A 21,800-nucleotide genomic window follows, 5' to 3' on the forward strand; every position below is an offset into this window, starting at 1 on the left:
TTTGTGGCCATCATCCGACTGGACGGACCGGGTGCGTCGCCGGGCCTGCCGCGCTTTAATTGGCGAAAGTAATTCACGAAATTTATTTAAATTACTACAATGCGGTGAAGCGCGGTTGGCGTAGTTTACGGCGGTGACAGTATATATATCTTTGTAAGAGTCGCGTCTGTTTGGCATCGGAAGTATCTGGAGATCAAGCCTTTGGCATATATATATAGGCATCTTTGGTGGCATTAAAGTTTTTACTTTAAAAAAATCTAAAGAAAAAAGAAAAATAGTTTCAGTTTTTACTTATACTTTTTACTTTGAAAAATCTTCACCTTACATGTAAATCTACACCCAATTATTATTTACTCTTAAACAATCTGAATTCTGCATACTCCAGCTCCATGAGTATATTGTTTGCAGTAAAATTATATATTTATTTATTTATTGGTTGATTGGCGGCGTGTTTTATTGCCGAGCGATCTTCCTGCAGGTGGGGCGGCACGTTGCTTGGGGGGCAATCCTGCGTCCTGGGCTGGCTTCATTTGGAGCTGTGCCTTGTATAGCCATCCGAGGAAAACCCACCGAAAACACATATAGACAAGCACAGCCGGTGCTAGAATTTGAACCTGGTCCACTTCCCAGTTCACAGCCTGTGGACTTCAGCTATCATATATATATTAGATCACATACAGAGTAGAGCGAACCCAAGCAGCACAAAATCTTGGCTGGATCTTGGCCAATATTGGCTGAACATTGGCCATAACGGTCCAATATCGGCCCGATATGGGACCAGTATTGCCGGTATATAGCCAGTATTGGGCCAATATATTTTGCTGCTTGGGTTAAAGCCCTCTTCGAATACGATTGGATAACAGAAGGTGACAAATGAAAGTCCTGTGCTGTCTCAGGTTTTCACTGGGTTTTCCGAGAGACTTTCCAGGCGAATGTAGGCACTGTTTCTTCAAAGTCGGCCCAGGACACACACTAACCTGCCCCTCTCCCCTACTCCTTCCTGCTGTCCTCTCTCCATACGACCACGTCTGTACACCGCTCATATAGCCACAGCTGCTTGGTGGAGCTAACACGGAACCAAACAATTGTAATTTGGTGACACGTGTCACAATCTCTTTAGAGACCCTATATGGACTTTATGTGCACGGCGTGGCTAACAGAACTGCACGCGCATCGGGGTAAAGACCAGTAACTTTCTTGGAACTTTCACTATGACCAGAAGTGGAAAGGAAGTCAGTACCGACTATATCTGATAGACAGACAACGAGCTATACGCACCCGCCCATATAAATAGCCTCCGTTATCTTCTTCCAGACATCATCAACGTGTTGCACAGCAGATCTACGCAGTGTACGCCTATCGATCTTGCGATCTCCCGACCAGAGAGGAAAGTCTGCCGTCTCCGGTACCTATGAATAGGTTCAGCAACCGGGGAGATAAGGTCAAGTTTTTTTTAACTTTGTTATCTTTTGATAAAAAAACAAAACAGATCATGAGCAACCCGTCTATGTACTGTCATGCATACGAAAGGATATGGCGGTCTCAGAGGAAGAAAGTAACTTTTTTTGTTCTTCTGAAGTGGAAGATGCGAAAAGCGTCATAGCTTTCTGCTATCACGTGAGCGCGGGCGCTCAACGTCGTCTCTTCACGTACACTGCTAACCGTGGGGAACATCCTGCTACACAGCCACAAGATGTTCCGTAGCAGACGACAGGAAATCACGCTGACGGTGTCGTCTGCTACTCAGTGAGCAGTAAGCCACTCCCGTCGTCTCTTCACGTACACTGCTAACCGTGGGGAATATCTTGCTACACAGCCACAAGATGTTCCGTAGCTGACGACAGGAAAACACGCTGACGGTGTCGTCTGCTAAGTGTCGTCTGCTAAACGCGCAATACGCCACTCCCGCTATGCCGCACCTTACGAACTTCGGCTCTATGAGCAGTATTTTCGCTTTTTCTTCTACTAGAATATTCCGTAAGGATGTCGCTCGTGCCAATATACGGTAATTGGCTCTGCGTATTTTGGTGTGTTAGACATTACGTGCGAGAGGTGTTCGAGGGAAGGTATATGCCGGTAAGCAATCAACAGCATATAGGAAGAAAACGACGTGAGCTTTGTTTCTAAGTTTACATCGCAGTGCCTTGAGAGAATATCTGCTAGAAGAAACGAACCCCCTCCCCCTCCCTGCAGGGTTATTTACCTGTCACTTGTAATGGAGCATTGTCGTGTATCATCATCTTTGCAACGCGTTTTCTTGGTCCTTTCCTCATCTGCCACTCTACGAGGAACATAACTGATTTATTTTTACACGAATACGATCGTCTCAAAAGGGGTGTTGTGATCACCTCGCCCAGTGTGGCTCGGACAAATATATAAAAAAAAAACGAAGTCGCTGATTTGAGCGAGTCATAGGTCAGTTACTAAAAAAAAGTAACTAAATTACAGTTAATTGAGTTCCTGTTACTCTTTTTGAAGTGTAACTACTTATAGCTACGCTTACCTCCTAACAAAAAGGAAAAGAAAAAAAAAATGAAAGAGAAAAGCCGAACAAGTGTAACTTTCAAAACATTTTCTTCTTTTGCGCCTGCACTGCCCTAGCATAGTTATTCCGTGTTATAAATAGAGGATTTCCATGGGCCTTAACAACACGGTGGGAGTTAGAGCCTAGGCCATCCTGGCTGCATATGAGATGACAAAATTCGTGGAATTCCGTGTTGGGAAAAACGGCAATGTACTTTAAGTCTCGACAAAACGACACCAGGGAACTGACGCCTGGAAAACGTTGAGTAACTCACATTGAGTAGGTAAAATATTGAGTGGAAAGTATTGAAAATGTTGAGTAATTTAGTTTAACAACAGAGTTACAATAACAACAGATAAACTGATGATTATAAACGGTGAAATTCGCTACATGATGTGCGGTCCACTATACCCCAAGCAGACTTGTACAAAATACTGTGCAAAAGTATTTAAAATAAGATACTAAATACTCTACGGGAAAAGTATTTAAAATAGAGTACAAAATACTCAAAACTGAAAGTAATTTGAGTAGAGTACTAAATACTCTAAGAAGTATTTAAGATACTCTTTAAAGTACTTTAGTATTAGCAGTAAGTGAAACGCGTATTCTGAACGTGGCCTTACAAATGAAAGGAATAAACTTCATCAGCCATGCATATCTTTCATTTGCAACGTCTTGGTGTCAACTGTCAAGTAATGCTTGGTGAACTTTGGTGAACCCAAGTAAACTTTGTTATGTTCTGACCCAAAACTTCGTAATCCCTCCTGTATGTCGGTTCGGGTCTTTCAACCTCTTGCACGTGTTTATTGCTTTGATGACCAAGGAAATAAATGCCGGGATTATATTGTACCTAATCCCCTGGTGATTCACCTGGCAATATGAATAGGAACGGTTTTCGGACGAAGTTGGCTATTGACAAGCAAGGCCAGGCTTGGGACCAGCCTATTGTACAAGAGGATAAATGACAGATTCGCGAATTCCCGAAAAAAAAATAAAAAGAAGAAAAAAGGGGTTAAATTCCAGTGAGCTGAAAATCTCGGCACGGCGGGAAGTGTGCTGGATATGGCTTGACGAGGAAGCAAAGTATTGTGAGTACTGAGTAGCAAATACCGAAAAAAGTATTTTAAATACATTAAAAATACTTGTCGCAAAAAGTATTGAGTAGAGTACCAAAATACTGGAAAAAGTATTTAAAATACTGTATTTTGAGTACGTACTCAAGATACGTACAAGTCTGACCCCAAGGCACAATGGACGGAATGGACGAGTTAGAGTTACATTTTAGAGTTACTTCAAGCAAAAGCAGTAACCAGTTACAGTTAGAAGTTACTTTTGTAAAAAAATAGTTACTGTAACTATACCGCAATAAGATGTAAGTTTGCTGCAATTGCTGTAAGTTTTACAGCGAATGCAATAATAGAAAATTCGCAGGAAGGTTGAAAGACTACCTCAGCCTCTTTCGTTCACTGTATTTCCACATGCCGCGTCAAAAAGAAATGTACTGCAAACCACCAACGTTTTAGCAACAAACATTTTAACCGGCTTTAACAGGTTAAAACAGGTTAAAACATGTTAAGAATTAGCCGGTTAAAGGAGGCTTTGAAAGAAAAACTGCTCGGGAAACAACGAAAAGGCGTTCTACCTTTGTAGGACAATGCACCGGCTCACAAAGCAGGCAAGACAGTGCAGGTTCTGAAGGACTTGCGTTTTGAATACAGCGAACATCCGCCGTACTCGCGTGGTCCTGCCCCATCGGACTATTTCTTGTTTCCAAACTCGGAAAAAGTTTGAAAGGAAAGAGATTCTCGGAGGACTCGGAGCCGATATAGGAGCATCCGAAGCATATCCTGGACAGCAGACGTCGGATTCCGTTTTTCAAGGGTTAAATAATCTTAAGGAACGATGTACCGATGTACCAGTGCGTTGAACTTTCGACGCCTGAGGTTCCCCTCTGATTTTTTCGCCACAGTTTCGAGACAGAGATCGGTATAGTTCCCTTGAAGTCGGCCCAGGACACGTATTATCCCCCTCCAACTCCTTCCCGTTGCCCCTGATCCATTTGTCCGCGTCTATGCACGCTTCATCGCCACGGTTGTTATGCGGCATAACGCGGAACTTAAAAAAAAAAAGGTCGACAACACCGTAACGCCCTTTTCCAGGTGACAAATATGCGCATCACAAATAGAACACTCGTTCCTGGCGCACACCCACGAACATAGAGTTAAATTACAGAGAGCCTTGTCTTAGCGGGACATTTCTTATCTACACATTTACGAAAATAAAGGCGACCTCAATATGTGTCTTCCGCTAAGTACGAGTTCCCCTACTAGGGGCCCACAGCGCGGGCTTCCCCCCTTATGTAGGTTTCAGCGGAGTACAAACAATGTAGGCGTTGATGCGTAGAATATTGCATGCGTGCCGCTGGGCGACCTTTCGCATCTTTGAAGGGGGCGCCACTAGAGAAAGGTCGGAAAACACGACGGGAAGTTCACGAAGGTGAAGAGAATGCGAGGCGGAAGTTGTGGACGTACGTAACTCTCACTTGAATAATGGTAGATGAAGAAAAAGGTACCATCAGGGCCAATCTGATACCTGCCAGGTTGGAACTCTAACTTGAATAATGGCAGTTGCAGAAAAGGTACCATCGGGGCCAATCTGATACCTGCCAGGTTGGAACTCTCACTTGAATAATGGTAGTTGAAGAAAAAGGTACCATCAGGGCCAATCTGATACCTGCCAGGTTGGAACTCTCACTTGAATAATGGCAGTTGAAGAATAGGTACAATCAGGGCCAATCTGATACCTGCCAGGTTGGAACTCTCACTTGAACAATGACAGTTGAAGAATAGGTACAATCAGGGCCAATCTGATACCTGTCAGGTTTTAACTCTCACTTGAACAATGGCAGTTGAGGAAAAGGTACCATCAGGGCCAATCTGATACCTGCCAGATTGGAACTCTCACTTGAATAATGGCAGTGGCAGAAAAGGTACAATCAGGGCCAATCTGATACCTGCCAGGTTGGAACTCTCACTTGAATAATGGCAGTTGAAGAATAGGTACAATCAGGGCCAATCTGATACCTGCCAGGTTGGAACTCTCACTTGAACAATGACAGTTGAAGAATAGGTACAATCAGGGCCAATCTGATACCTGTCAGGTTTTAACTCTCACTTGAACAATGGCAGTTGAGGAAAAGGTACCATCAGGGCCAATCTGATACCTGCCAGATTGGAACTCTCACTTGAATAATGGCAGTGGCAGAAAAGGTACAATCAGGGCCAATCTGATACCTGCCAGGTTGGAACTCTCACTTGAATAATGGCAGTTGAAGAATATGTACAATAAGGGCCAATCTGATACCTGTCAGGTTGGAACTCTCACTTGAATAATGGCAGTTGAAGAATAGGTACAATCAGGGCCAATCTGATACCTGCCAGGTTGGAACTCTCACTTGAATAATGGCAGTTGAAGAATAGGTACAATCAGGGCCAATCTGCTACCTGCCAGGTTGGAACTCTCACTTGAATAATGGCAGTTGAAGAATATGTACAATCAGGGCCAATCTGATACCTGCCAGGTTGGAACTCTCACTTGAATAATGGCAGTTGAAGAATAGGTACAATCAGGGCCAATCTGCTACCTGCCAGGTTGGAACTCTCACTTGAATAATGGCAGTTGAAGAATAGGTACAATCAGGGCCAATCTGATACCTGTCAGGTTGAAACCCTGACTTGAATAATGGCAGTTGCAGAAAAGGTACCATCAGGGCCAATCTGATACCTGCCAGGTTGGAACTCTCACTTGAATAATGGCAGTTGAAGAATAGGTACAATCAGGGCCAATCTGATACCTGCCAGGTTGAAACCCTGACTTGAATAATGGCAGTTGCAGAAAAGGTACGATCAGGGCCAATCTGATACCTGCCAGGTTGGAACTCTCACTTGAATAATGGTAGTTGAAGAAAAAGGTACCATCAGGGCCAATCTGATACCTGCCAGGTTGAAACCCTGACTTGAATAATGGCAGTTGCAGAAAAGGTACCATCAGGGCCAATCTGATACCTGCCAGGTTGGAACTCTCACTTGAATAATGGCAGTTGCAGAAAAGGTACAATCAGGGCCAATCTGATACCTGCCAGGTTGGAACTCTCACTTGAATAATGGCAGTTGAAGAATAGGTACAATCAGGGCCAATCTGATACCTGCCAGGTTGGAACTCTCACTTGAACAATGACAGTTGAAGAATAGGTACAATCAGGGCCAATCTGATACCTGCCAGGTTGGAACTCTCACTTGAATAATGGCAGTGGCAGAAAAGGTACAATCAGGGCCAATCTGATACCTGCCAGATTGGAACTCTCACTTGAATAATGGCAGTGGCAGAAAAGGTACAATCAGGGCCAATCTGATACCTGCCAGGTTGGAACTCTCACTTGAATAATGGCAGTTGAAGAATATGTACAATAAGGGCCAATCTGATACCTGTCAGGTTGGAACTCTCACTTGAATAATGGCAGTTGAAGAATATGTACAATAAGGGCCAATCTGATACCTGTCAGGTTGGAACTCTCACTTGAATAATGGCAGTTGAAGAATATGTACAATAAGGGCCAATCTGATACCTGCCAGGTTGGAACTCTCACTTGAATAATGGCAGTTGAAGAATAGGTACAATCAGGGCCAATCTGATACCTGCCAGGTTGGAACTCTCACTTGAATAATGGCAGTTGAAGAATAGGTACAATCAGGGCCAATCTGATACCTGCCAGGTTGGAACTCTCACTTGAATAATGGCAGTTGAAGAATAGGTACAATCAGGGCCAATCTAATACCTGTCAGGTTCGAACTCTCACTTGAACAATGGCAGTTGAAGAATAGGTACAATCAGGGCCAATCTGATACCTGCCAGGTTGGAACTCTCACTTGAATAATGGCAGTTGCAGAAAAGGTACAATCAGGGCCAATCTGATACCTGCCAGGTTGGAACTCTCACTTGAATAATGGCAGTTGAAGAATAGGTACAATCAGGGCCAATCTGATACCTGCCAGGTTGGAACTCTCACTTGAACAATGACAGTTGAAGAATAGGTACAATCAGGGCCAATCTGATACCTGCCAGGTTGGAACTCTCACTTGAATAATGGCAGTGGCAGAAAAGGTACAATCAGGGCCAATCTGATACCTGCCAGATTGGAACTCTCACTTGAATAATGGCAGTGGCAGAAAAGGTACAATCAGGGCCAATCTGATACCTGCCAGGTTGGAACTCTCACTTGAATAATGGCAGTTGAAGAATATGTACAATAAGGGCCAATCTGATACCTGTCAGGTTGGAACTCTCACTTGAATAATGGCAGTTGAAGAATATGTACAATAAGGGCCAATCTGATACCTGCCAGGTTGGAACTCTCACTTGAATAATGGCAGTTGAAGAATAGGTACAATCAGGGCCAATCTGATACCTGCCAGGTTGGAACTCTCACTTGAATAATGGCAGTTGAAGAATAGGTACAATCAGGGCCAATCTAATACCTGTCAGGTTCGAACTCTCACTTGAACAATGGCAGTTGAAGAATAGGTACAATCAGGGCCAATCTGATACCTGCCAGGTTGGAACTCTCACTTGAACAATGGCATTTGAGGAAAAAGTACCATCAGGGCCAATCTGATACCTGCCAGGTTGGAACCCTGACTTGAATAATGGCAGTTGCAGAAAAGGTACCATCAGGGCCAATCTGATACCTGCCAGGTTAGAACTCTCACTTGAACAATGGCAGTTGAGGAAAAGGTACCATGAGGGCCAATCTGATACCTGCCAGGTTGGAACCCTGACTTGAATAATGGCAGTTGCAGAAAAGGTACAATCAGGGCCAATCTGATACCCGCCAGGTTGGAACTCTGACTCGAATAATGACAGTTTAAGAAAAGGTACCAGTCGTGCCCATCAGGTACCTGCCAGGTTAGAACTCTCACTTGAATAACGGCCGTTGAAAAAAAGGTAGCAGCACTGGCAACTTGGTACCTGCCATGTTGGAACTCTCACTTCAATAATGGCAGTTGAAGAAAAGGTACCACTCGTGCCCACCAAGCACCTGCCAGGAGGTTAGAACTCTCACTTGAATAATGAGAGTTGAAGGAAAGGTGCCAGCAGTGCCAGCCTGGTACTTTCCATGTTAGAACTCTCACTTAGATAATGACAGTTGGAGAAAAGGTGCCAGCAGTGCCATTCAGGCAGGAGGAAGAGAGAGAGAGAGAGATTATGGGGGGTTTAATGGTGCAAAGGCAACGAAGGCCATAGACCGTCAAAACTATCGTGAGTGTGTTGGAGATGATGATGGGAGTGATGATGTGAGAGAGAGTGTGTGTGGTACTTAAAAGCTATCTACAGGTATGAACGATGAGATGGACCAGGATAAGAGAGAGAGGAGGATGACGATAACAAGAGAGTATGGCAGTTAAAAGCAATCTACAAGTGTGAGCGATGAGGTGATCCATGGTGCGATATTTACATGAGGAGTTCGGTGATATTGGATAAAAGCGGAGCAATGCTTAACGTCAGGAACCAGTGCAACTTCCATTTTTCAGTTGGAGTATGTAATTGCGCGTTGTGAGGCTTGTGGTGTGTTCGTCCTTCTATATTTAGTAGTCTCATCAACTGCTACATAACTCTCACATTGGGGGTTTGAGAAATAACTATATAGCTCTACTGTTTGTTAGTGTTTAGAATGTATACGTTGTTTATCGGTTTGTTCAGTAACTTACTTTCTCGGCAACCCTTCTCGTCCGTGAGCTTTGGTGGTCTTATTCTCGTGTGTTCCTTGCTTAAATTGATAATTTCATATCCGTAATTGTGGGTGTGCGGGCACTGAATATGTAAATCTTACGATGTTGTTCTGTCAGTTCTTTTGATTTCTATGTGACGAGCGAACAGATATGGTACAACGTGTTGCTTCCCAATATGAATTATCTTCTAACCATTGAAATATGGTATAGTCGTCGAAAAAGCCAGACAGCGGCGGGATGAGGCTTATGTTGTGTTCGACTGTTCGTGTATTGCCAGCCTCAAGACACATTCTTACTTCTACTTGTAACCAATCTTTCATTTCGTCGCTGACTCCGACAAGCGCCCGACTGGCGGACAACGGAGGAAACAGTGTTGGACCCGGCTGAGGGCGGTGGACGCCGTCACGGCAGTGCGTGCTTTATTTACGACAGCGTAGATAGTTTTATAATTTTAGTGACATAGTCGAAGGTTACTTGAGTTTCATTTTTATTTCGTGTTTTAAGCCGCTCAAGTACACGACCATGTCAACAATTTCAAAAATGACATGAAAATTCGCGCTCTAATAGTTCGAATGGTTCGAATTACGAGCGATAAAGTGTAACTCCATGGGACGAACTTTTCAAGGAACCTTTTCTCCGGGGTCGCTTTCTTCGGGGACCTTTCTACTGGGGACGTTTTGTCCGGAGGCGTTTTCTCCAGGGACATTTTCTCCGGTTCCCCTGTGTATTGCCCTTCTTTCCATGGCTTATTATTAAGCCAGAAGTACCCTAAACAAATAATGTACCGAAGCGCGCGTTGGGGCCCCGAACAGACAAGAAGCCGCCAGTGCGTCTTGCGCAAGACACTATGTGTTCTGAGCATTGCCGGCACTGCCAGACATTTCTTTCTTGGAAGTTGGAATCCCCAAAGCGCTTGGGCACCCAAAACTATACCCATTCGTTTCAGCACGTCATGTTGTGCTTATCGAAGCTTGGAAACAGGAGATTGGTTACAAGTGGCGAGTACCTCCGGACCAACAACGGACCAATCGCTCCTCTGGACAAAAAAGGTTCATACACACAATTAATGCACCGGACCAAGTTATTGTGGCGACGAGGCTACAAGAGTCAAAGATCGAAACATCCGCCGCAATCTGGAAAACGATGGTGACCGGAAGTATGGAATACATGCTATAGACATAGGAGCACGTATAGATAAACATTAGCGAGAAATTGACCCGCAAGTATAGTTATCAGACGAGGTCAAAAGCCGCGTGCGCCCTACCTGTGAATGTGTACATAATTAATGAAGTCTTGAAACGTCCAGGAAACATGTACGTTAAAGCAGAGAGGTACATTCGAGTGTAGACTCGATGGGACAAGACTGGTTCTGTACAGAAAATAATGAATTTGTGTGGAATTCGTGTATTTCATGGTAGGGGACCGAGAGACACGGGACAAGAAGGACGGACGAGAAATTCGTCCGTCCTTCTTGTTCCCTGTCTCTCGGTCCCCTACCATGAGTCTATACCAGCTTGCCCCTGCGCCCTCTCCCTTCTTTCCCTCTCCCTTCGTGTAGATGCAAATATAAAAAATATGCCTGAGCACTGAGCACTAAACTTCAAAAACGATGTGGGATACTTGCTTTTTTCGTCTCGTCTTTTTTATCTCAAAAACAACGACTACTACGATGAAATTCAAACGATTCGGGGCATCTAGAGCCTTTGTTCACGATCTGCACTTGATTAGTGCTGATTCTGCAGACGGCGCTTGATCAGAAGTACAGATACTACACTATAAAGCTTGTCATTAAACTTATAGATGACTCGGACCGTATGAATTTGATAGTGGCTTCCTCCCTATGCTGAATAAAATTTTATATTGTAACTCACATCCCTTCAAACTAAGACAAAGCTCAAACTTCGTTACCGGTATACTGTCTACTTAAAGGTGCACGAAAAGCAAACAAAAAAAAAAGAGAGAGAGAGAGATCAAGGAAGAGATCCCGTAGTTTCAACATATTTCAACTATGCAACCCAAGTAGCTGCACTATATGAATGCTATGAGTAATAACTTTTTTTCGCGTTCTAAATTTACAGCCGTCGCAGTCTTCATAAGGAACTCAAAGTGGTCTCCCACACGAAGCCACATAGACCACCTGATTGCTCGGAGAACGTTGATCCTTAATCTATTTGCGGCGAAACATAGCGCCATATGTGGCCATTGCTCACGTCTTTTCCTCCCAGATATGAAGAGATTCGACGGAGTTGACATTTTCCTACATCGTCACTCTGGAGAGCGCTGTCAACGATTCAGAGGTAGAAACCGTTCATGGCTACATGGCACGCTCTTTTGCATCAGGCAAAAGGAACACTTGAATTTGAATTTTTAAGATGGTCATGATGGGAGTAATGCAATTCTTTCGATGTTTTACACCGATGAATACTAGGGTGGGTGAGGGGTGGGGTTACTTCTGTTCACTGAGGTGGATTTTACTGATCCTTACCGAGGTGCTGTTTACTGGTGTTGGCATGGGTTGCGTTTAATGGTGTTTACATCCGTGTCGTCTACTTATCTTTCCTGTGGTCCTGTGGAGTGTTTGCTGGTGTTGACGTGGGTGGAGATTACAGGTGTTTACTTCCGTGGTGTTTACTGATCTTTCCCGAGGTCCTGTGTATAGTGTCTGTGGTGTTCACTTGGATGGGGGCTTACTGGTGTTTTACTGATGTAGGGTTTCACAGATATTTACCTATACGTGGTGTTAACATTGCCTTCTGGGTTTGAGACAGCTATAGTGCCAGAGGGATAGATGGGCGGTCATCGAACCCATATTACTCACGTTCACCGCCGACTGAATCTCAAACCCGTTTGCACTTTTGTGCAACACAACCGCCACGATAATATCAGCTATAAAAAAATATCGTCCTCCACGTGATGTTGTAGCGATACAAATATCAACGTTTTCTTTGTCCACAGGTACTGTGAATACATGCGCTCATGGGACCCCAGGTGTCTGGGCCCGTTGCTCCGGAGCAACATGTATTGGGGCGAATTTTTTAAAGGATGGCGGTTTTCCGAAACTTCAATAGACCTCTACCCGCGAAACGTCATCACGACGTTAGTAGACAGACTGAAACCGAAACAAATCGGAATGGGAGGGCTGGGTTCCGCGAATGGGCACTTGTTCGCTGCCTACTATAGAAAGAAAAGTAGCACCGAAGGTCGCGCCCCCTTTCAGGGACCATCGTAATCCCCTTAAGACCGTGACTTTCGGGCGCGACCTTGTTCGCCCCTAGCTTCGAGCGTAGTTCAAGTCTACCAAATTGGTGGCGCTGTCGAACACTATGGCGTCATTTGTTTACAAACAGGGAGAGGTCTATTGCGTGCGTGGTCCAGTTCCGGTCAACACGAGGTCCAGTGTGGTGTTCCCTTATAGGTTCATGTAGGATTGCTAGGCATTGGGGATGGTCATCGGCTATATGACTACAGTGACTCTAGCTATGACCTGTCGCTGCCGTGTAAGAGTAAAAGCATCTCTGCAGTATGTGCAGTAAAAGCATCTCTGGCATGTTATCCATCCAATATTTTCCAGATCACCCTTCTCGCGGTGTGCGAGACAGACCGGACAGACCAGTAGCATCCGTTGTAGCGTTTTTTTTCTTCTTCTGCTTCTTCTTTACGCTAAAGGGCTCTCTCGCGGACCATCTGGAAGCCGCGATAGAAAGCAGAACAACCGCTTTTGCTGTATACGTCCAGATGGCGCGATGCGTGCGTGCTGCTGCGGAGCTGGTGTGGCGCATGCATGCGAGACGAAGGTGGCGAAGCTGTTGAATCAGACCGAATGGAAAGAAAATTCGATACCATGCCGGTTCCTCCGGCAGACATCTCCGTGCCATACGACAAATGAAACTGCAATGTACAGTGAGGCAAGAGAAACACGAAGTCAACTTTCTTGCCGTAGAGCAAGCCCAACTTGGGTTCTCCAAAAGACAACACAACTTGTGGGAACCGCAAGAGATTCCACACAGCTTCCCCGTTGCCTTGAAGCCACGATCCCATCTGACGCAAGCGCTTTTCAAATACGGGAATGATAATACCCTCTTTCGTGGGACCTACGTTGATCAGTACGTTGCCGTTGCAGCTAATAGTCCTGACTAGTTGGGCAATCAGTTCCCCCGATAGTCAAATAATCAGCCGGGCTAGCATTCCTTCTATATCCCTAAGACTCGCGATCGAGTGTCACGCTGTTTTCCCATTACTTTCCTCTCAGGTGGCCCGGACGGTCATTGCCATTAACTGTCCGAAAGTCACCATGCTTGCCCCTTACACCTTTGCCCCAACGATCGTTGGCAACAAGCACGTGCCTAACGGGACTGTCGTTGTATAACCAGGCTAAGAACTCGGTACTGTTCCAGTACGTATCGGGATTGTCCCAGTCACCATCCGCCCAAAGGACATGAGGGCAGAACAGGTTAACCAGGTCTCGCAGTTCCGGCATGGCTTTTTCAGCGGCAAAGCGCTTGGTGCCCGCCTTCTGGTCTTCGATGTACAGCGGATGAAACCATTCAAGCAGCGAATAGTACAAGCCGAAGTGCATATCCGATCGCCTCAGCCTGATTTGCGTGGCTAAATCGCTTATCAGGTTGCGGCGAGGTCCAACATCCATTGCGTTCCATTTGGGCGAAAACTCGCTTGGCCATAGCGTGAAGCCTTCATGGTGCTTGCTGGTTAGCACGACGTACTTTGCTCCGGAGGCATGCAGGATGCCCGCCCAATGGCCCGCCTTGAAAGATTCCGCCCTGATCATGGGCGCGAAGTCTTCGTACTTCAAAGACGGTCCGTAATGGGTCTTCATAAAGTCCACATATTCTTTTGTCTTCTGATGTTTCCATCTATACCAAAACCACTCACTGCCGAAGCTAGGCACGGAATAGACGCCCCAGTGGATAAAGATGCCAACTTTGGCTTCGTCGTAGCACTAGGGAACAGGCCGGGTATCCAGGGACTTCCATGTTGCTTTGTACAGGGTGTGTGCAGAAAAACATGACCCGCATTTTTACATGTAACTCGTTGTCTACTTAGCCGAGGAACTTCCGGTGGCGCACGACGGCGCATTTATGCGTGCGAAATCTGTAGAAAAATTGTGGAAGCCATACCCAGCTTAAAAAATAACGGAACAACGAAAACGTCGGCTTCCGTGCATCAGAATAGGGCAACATGGTGGACAATAGGGTGTATGTGAAAGGGCAACGTGGTCCACGTAGGAGAGTTGTGTTCAAGTACCGCTAGGGGAGCTATCGGTGCATAAATCGAAACGATGTCCCACATGTATGCTTATCGGCAGTACCCCTAGCGGTGCCTGCACATAACTCTCATGAGACCGAAATGCACTACCATGCACTGTCATGACCGCCCTATTCTAATGCATGGAAGCCCATGTTTTCGCGCTCTGTTTATTTTTTTACACTGAGTATGGCTTCCAGGATTTTTTTGTAGCTTTCGCACGCATAAATACGCCGTCGTGCGCCACCGGAAGTTCCTCGGCTAAGTAGACAACGAGTTACATGTAAAAATGCGGGTCATGTTTTTCTGCACACACCCTGTAGTTGTAGGCACCGCACGTATGAACGATGCAAAAGGCAACGGACAGGTGGAACAGAGGTGAATTCGCCGTTCGGGGGTACCACATGGTCCCGCAGGTGGTTTGGAGGATGTGAACGTTGTTCCATGGTTCCATGCTTCGGCGTTCGGCCCTGGATTGGATTGGATGGATGGATGGTTTGGCACCCCTGGCGGGCCTCTTTGTAACGAGGGATTGGTCTTGCTCACTGATCTCTATGTATAAAGGCTGGATCGCGCATGGGAGAGGGGCTCGTGGGGGAGAGGCGTGCCTTCGGGCCGCCATGTTGGTGGGCCCTAAAGTGCTGTGTGCGCCCATAGAAAACAATGGGAGGCAACAGAGATTGTGAGTATTTATTGCGCTGCAAGCATTTGTCGTTGTTTGTCATCACACAATTTTGTAAGGTGCCAGTATACTGATGTATCCTAACAGTGTTTCACAGGTGTCCTGCCGTTCGATTCTGAATTACGTTATGTTTTGCATTCCGAAACTAGACCGTCACTGCAGTGCAGCGCTGGGGATTGTACTACAGCACGTTTCCCAGCCAATATTTCAATAAGAAACGACTTGAGGTTAACAACAACCATGTATATAATATCCCGTACTGCGTTCTGGACAAAAATTGTTCCATAAAGAACGGTCCGGGAAGAGATATACTCGCATGGCAGAGAGAGATCGTTCTGTAGAATCACAGCCGTTGTTTTAGCCGTGTATGCGTTTAGTATGATTTATATCAAGCATCGCCTTAGCACGAGTCCCTTAGTAAACGACAGCGGTGCTTTGCCTCGCAAATATGGACACACCGAAGCAGCCCAAATAATTACTTCACGCAATTAGATCACACTCTTTAGGACAGTTAATCAGGTATAGTGATGTAAGCTTAATCAATTAAGTTACTTAGAAAGTGGTAACACCTCCTTGAGACACAGGACTTATCTCTTTTTGAAGTACAGCCCTTCTATGTTTGTTTGCTTCTTCCTTTATTTGTTCTGATTATTTGCAGGCGCGGTTGTGCCAAACTGAATGTCCTTCTCCAGCGCTCATATGCTTTTGTTGGATACAACTGCAGCGTGAGAAAAGTTTGTCATGCTTGTTATGTGGAGCATGTTCGAAAAAATGCAGCTCCACATATGGTCTTCAAATTGCAACAGGACTATTTGGAGCTTGAAACAGTTGTGATTTTGTCATTTTGGCCCTCGTGTACCCAGTCTGTGAAACGCAAACAAAAAAGTCTAACACGATATGCTTTTGTAATGAAGATCACTGATGATGAGTAAAGAGAATATACGAGTTCAAGTTTATTCAATATTTTATATCATTCATTATATTATTCAACGTCTTATGTCAAGTTTATACAACATCAAGTTTATTCAAGTTCAAGATTTATTTCTTGCACTTATGCGTTTCAGGATACAATGAACGTGCAGGGAGGTCGCAAAAGGCTACATTTATTGTTTTGTGACCTTGCTACAATGGCAATATATATTTTAGGAATGACAATGATCAGGTACGCTCTCTAAATTTGTAGCACTCAATTTTAAGTTGGAATGAGCAATGAATAGCAACTTCCATCCTGATATTTTCTCATATATGCTAAATTTTAAATTTAATGTGATCGAATATGTGATAATATAACAATAATATATAAGAATATAATATGTGATAAATGAATGTGATCAACAGTAGATGTAAACAACATGAGTAGCCAGAGAAGCAGGAGGACCACGTTGCAAAAAATGCAGCTGCACATCTGAAACTCCAATCATTATCATCGTCATCTAAAAGGGAGTGTGGTAGCACTGCCGTGAAACCAGGCACGATTTCTGAAGATCTTCTATGACACTTTCCGCAGTTTGCACACTTTTCTGCAGTGTCAGACTCTCTCATAGGAGTTACTTTTCAGTAACGGTGACTCCCATCTTACATTTTAATGTGCGAGGGCTCTCTTGTACGGTTTCCAAACTGCAACATGACGATTTGGAGCTTGAAACTCGAGCCCTGGTGTACCCTGTCTATGAAATGATACCAACTGAATCATGTCTGAAACGTCATGTTTAATGGAAGATGGCTTTCTTGGTTGTGCGTTCTGTGTGACAAAGATGTAACACGATATGCTTTTGTAAAGAAGATAAGTGATGTTATGCTCTATGAATGAAGAGAATATACATTTTTCAAGTTCAACATTTATTCTGGCATATACGCATTTCAAGATACAATGAATGTGCAGGGAAGTGACAAAACAATACATTTATTGTTTTGTGACCTCCCTGCAATGACAATAGATATCTCAGGAATGACAATGTACACGTACACTATGCAAATTTGTTGCACCCAATTTTCATACATGCTGAATTTTAAATTTTTGTTTTGCTGCCTATGTGTTCAATGTATTACAAATTGCTTAATGCAAACAACACTTTGTTAATTTCAAGCTTTTTGCTCCCATCTAAGATATTCCTATCCTGGAGGAACTGCCACTTCGACACCATAAAATATTCAGTAGGTTTCACTCTGGCAGGCCCTGCCACTGCAAATTTCCTGAATTGAAACCCTTCAAACTGTGTCATAATCTTAAATACGTAAATATTTCTGCAAGTAGTTTACATGCTCGATGACACTCCTCCTGCAGCTAAGGCAACTAAAAAAAAAAGTTCCAAGAGGCCGAAGGTAAACCTACAGCTGCACGAGTGTGATCAACAGTAGTGCATTCTCAATAAATAATTTTCTTCTTATAGCGTACATATGCATGCCTATTAACTGGAACAATTATCACAGTTCCCTGACAAGTTTTAATTTCTGAGAGTGTACTGTAGAGGCTGCTTAGATCAACAACAGTTCATACAAGGTATTATACACTGTGAATGCCTTTAAAAATCCCATGTGACACATATGCCTTTACTTTATGGAGGTGCTGTGGTAGTCAAAGTTTGTGGGCATTACGCAGGTTCTGCACCCATTTCTTGAGTATGTTGAGGCAGCTGTGAAGTAAGCTGCATTGATGATGATTATTCCAATTTTTATGGTGCATCGACAACAAAAGAAATAATACATCAGAACATTGGTTTGGGTGCAACCAGTTAAAAATGAATATGTTGTTTAATAAATGCATTGGACAAATGTTAAAACATCAGTTTAAAACATGGTTTAAAATCCCTGTATCTTCTAAAAATTAAAAAGATTAAAAACTATTCTAAGAAGAAGTACAATCTCTAATTATTTTATTGCTGGGTGAAGGAGCCTAAAGTCTAAGGTGTGTTTCTGATGTGAACATGTAAGAAAATATGCAGAACTGAGAGAGGCTAACCACAGTGCGTGCACTGAGGTTGTTCCTTCCTGTAAAGTAGAAACCAGTGGATGAGGAACGTGATACTTACCTGTACACCCATCCGTATCACACTGCACAGATAATTCACTGGGTAGCCCTCATGACAAAACCTGTATTGAGAGACCACTTTTGCCTTAAAAACTGCTACAAATAGCACGACACGCTACAAATTATTACTATCGTAACAAGCTGACGATACAGCTCAGACACAAAGGCGTTATTCAAGTCGCGCCACACCACCGTTACGTAGGATTCTTTGTCACAAATCAAACCAAGGCACAAAACAATACCAATACATGAAAAAAGGTGACAATCGTGGTCTCATTATGACGTAATACCGAACTTGTGCGTGAAGGTAATTCAAAGAAATGAATGTGGCACTTGGCCACTTGCTTCCGCAGAGAACACCGTGTACCATGCTAGCAATGCATGCAAAAAAGCGCTCGAGTGCTCGCACATATATTGATGACAACACTACCTGTGTAGTGTAACGTGTTCTTTCAAGCATATTATGCACTCAAACTGTATTTGCCGCCGGGTATAATGCAAGTGTGCTCGATTGAACGTCGGAAGAGCGATCAAGCAACCTGCATCCAGTGCTCGTTTTGGGCAAAAAAACACTTCATAATGGTCAACTAAATATACAGAATGGACGCCTATTTATTCCTCGATAAAGAGTGACTCACCTGTATAAATTTAGGCCCTGTAACCTTGCCAGTACGGTTGGTACGACCGTAATTGCAAGAAGTTGCCATGATCGCTGCGGCGACTGTTGTGGGTACAGTAAGATGGCGGCCGGTTTCTTCACGCTCGCGCTCCCTATCCGCCATCCAGCCTTTTACAATCGAGATCAGTGGTCTTGCTGTTGGAATGACAATGGCGATGATTCTTCTTCTACTTCTTCATCCAAGAAAAAGGTGAACGTTGTTTGTTGTTTCATGCTTCGGTGTTCGGCACTGGATTGGATTGGACTTGCTGTTGAAATGACGATGGCGATGATACTACTTCTTCATCATCATCATCCAAGTAAAAGACTGGCATTTGGGGGCATCGTTTCATCACATCTTATCTTGTATCGTTTGCTTTGTGTTTCCAATTTCAACCTTAGCTTGCTCACGTTACACCGTCAGCTTGATGCATGGTTTCCAATGCTCCAGTGGTCTCTTGCCTGTAGTGCCGCGTGTAAAAAAGGAAAATATAGCTCGAGTAATGGACCTGCTGCATATCTGCGTCCTTGTTTGTTACTCCAAGATCACGCGCTAGAGATGCCTGTGAAGTGAATCTTGATAGATTATACAGGGTGTGTGCAGAAAAACATGACCCGCATTTAGGCACATAGCTTGTTGCCTACCTAGCTAACGAACTTCCGGTGGCACATTTATGCGTGCGAAATCTGCATAAAAACTGTGGAAGCACTATTTAGCTTAAAAAATAAAGGGAACAACGGAAACGTCGGCTTCCGTGCATCAGAATAGGGCAACATGGTCGACAACAGGGTGTATGTGAAAGGGCAACACGGTGGACGTAGGAGAGTTGTGTTCAAGTACCGCTAGGGGAGCTATCGGTGCATAAATCGAAACGATGTCCCACATGGATGCTCATCGGCAGTACCCCTAGCGGTGCCTGCACATAACTCTCCTGAGACCGAAATACACTACCATGCACTGTCATGACCGCCCTATTGTAATGCATGGAAGCCCATGTTTTCGCGCTCTGTTTATTTTTTTACACTGAGTATGCCTTCCAGGATTTTTTTGTAGCTTTCGCACGCATAAATACGCCGTCGTGCGCCACCGGAAGTTCCTCGGCTAAGTAGACAACGAGTTACATGTAAAAATGCGGGTCATGTTTTTCTGCACACACCCTGTATGTATATTCAGACGCAGAGGGCTTTCGACTAAGAAAACGTTCATGCAAAAAGCAATCTGGACGGTGTGCCTTCTCATGTGGACTATATTACACGGGATTATGATGTTTAGTTCTTGCGAAAACTGACCTCAAGTTCCGCGTAAATTTTTCTTCTGTCGGGGCATGGGAAGTGCTCCTGACACTCGTGGCTATAACCCGAATGTAATGATTAAAATATAGCATTCCGTCGCTGTACACTTAATGCGTTCGACCTCTGGTGTGATGTGGGACAACTTCCTCTGCAACGCAAACGTAGTTAGCTTCGCTTTCCCAACAGCAGGTGTCGCCATCGTGCACAGATGACAGTGCGTCAGATAATTAACGGAAGATGGTGTAGTCTGTAGTGTAGTGTTGCCACATCTACAGATTTGTGTGGAAATACACAGATTTTCAGCAGCATCAACATATTATTTCTGAAATCTACAGATTTTTTTACTCCATGGTGTAACAAGCCTGAGAACATACAGGAACACAACGATACCGTTGTGAATGTTTGTGTATTTAGTGACCCTATGTAGCCCATGCTCAGACTTTTAATCATGGATTTCATGCACCATCTAGCCTGTGTTTACGCAATTTTTATCAGATTTTTAGACAATTGGAAATGTTGTGGCGAGAAGGCGATTCAAAGTTTAGTGCAGTTTAGTTTAGCCGCAAAGTTTAGTGACAATTTGCAGTCCTGGGGAGTAAATGTCGGGACTAAATGTTGGGTTAGGGGACTAAAATAGGGAGTAATTGCAGACTAGGGGAGTAGAAGCTGCAATTACTCCCCGTTTTACTCCTTTATTTTTTAGAGTGTATAGGTGGTGGTGGTGGGGTATTTCGGTGCGGTTTCCTGTCGCTCGGTTCTTCCTAGACAGCATAGCCGGTGCCAGGATTCGAACACGGTAGAGCCACATACCACACAGCTCCCCAATAACTTTTGCCATCACATACATTGAACCAGGCTTCGTTTTTTTCCTTTATCGCGGCACTGCTTGTGCGGATCAAAGGGACACGTACATAACTGTAAAGGAAGTGTACAGAAGAACAGATAGAGCAGCGCTCTCATTCTAAACGTTCTCATTAGCACATCGTTCGTCGCTCCAAGAACTCTACCCCTGTGTCACATCATGCCGTGCTGTGGCACACCGTTGACGCCGTTGCTTGGTGTATAGGCAAAGCGCGGCAAAGAGGAATTGACCAACAGACGGGAAAGGGTGAAGAAAAACCGGCGCCTAAAGATTGTCCGTAGTCCTGACGAAGGCGGGGCTTCCGCCGCAACGACGACGACTCTCTAAACTTTGTCCCTTTCAATTACTACGTATACCTTCGTTGTCTGCCTGTCGTTTTTTCTAGTACCTATTTCATTGCGCGGTCGCCCGAACCCATTTCTTTCAGCACACACACAAATACATAGCCTTATTCCACCAGATCCATGAAGGCGTTGAGCACTAGCAGGAGTGAGTGACTGCAGTCTTGGGGAGTAAATTTCAAGGTAAAGGTACTGACATGGGGAGCAAATAGGGGACTAGAAGCTACAATTACCCTCATCTACAAAACCGTATATCACAAAGTCAGTGACACGTTGCAAACAGGGGAAACACGGCCCCTTACCTCTAGCCGCGTTTAGCTCAACGGATGGCTGCTCTACAGACAGCTCCGCAACAGACATCTCTA

General features: G+C 44.4%; 1 pseudogene; it reads right to left on the reverse strand.

Moving 5' to 3' along the window:
- Window positions 1-12,969: 12,969 nt before the first annotated feature.
- Window positions 12,970-21,795, reverse strand: LOC135369496 (plasma alpha-L-fucosidase-like; annotated as a pseudogene).
- Between the last annotated feature and the right edge of the window lie 5 nt (window positions 21,796-21,800).

The sequence above is a fragment of the Ornithodoros turicata genome, chromosome 9 (assembly GCF_037126465.1).
Source record: "Ornithodoros turicata isolate Travis chromosome 9, ASM3712646v1, whole genome shotgun sequence".
NCBI lineage: Eukaryota > Metazoa > Arthropoda > Arachnida > Ixodida > Argasidae > Ornithodoros > Ornithodoros turicata.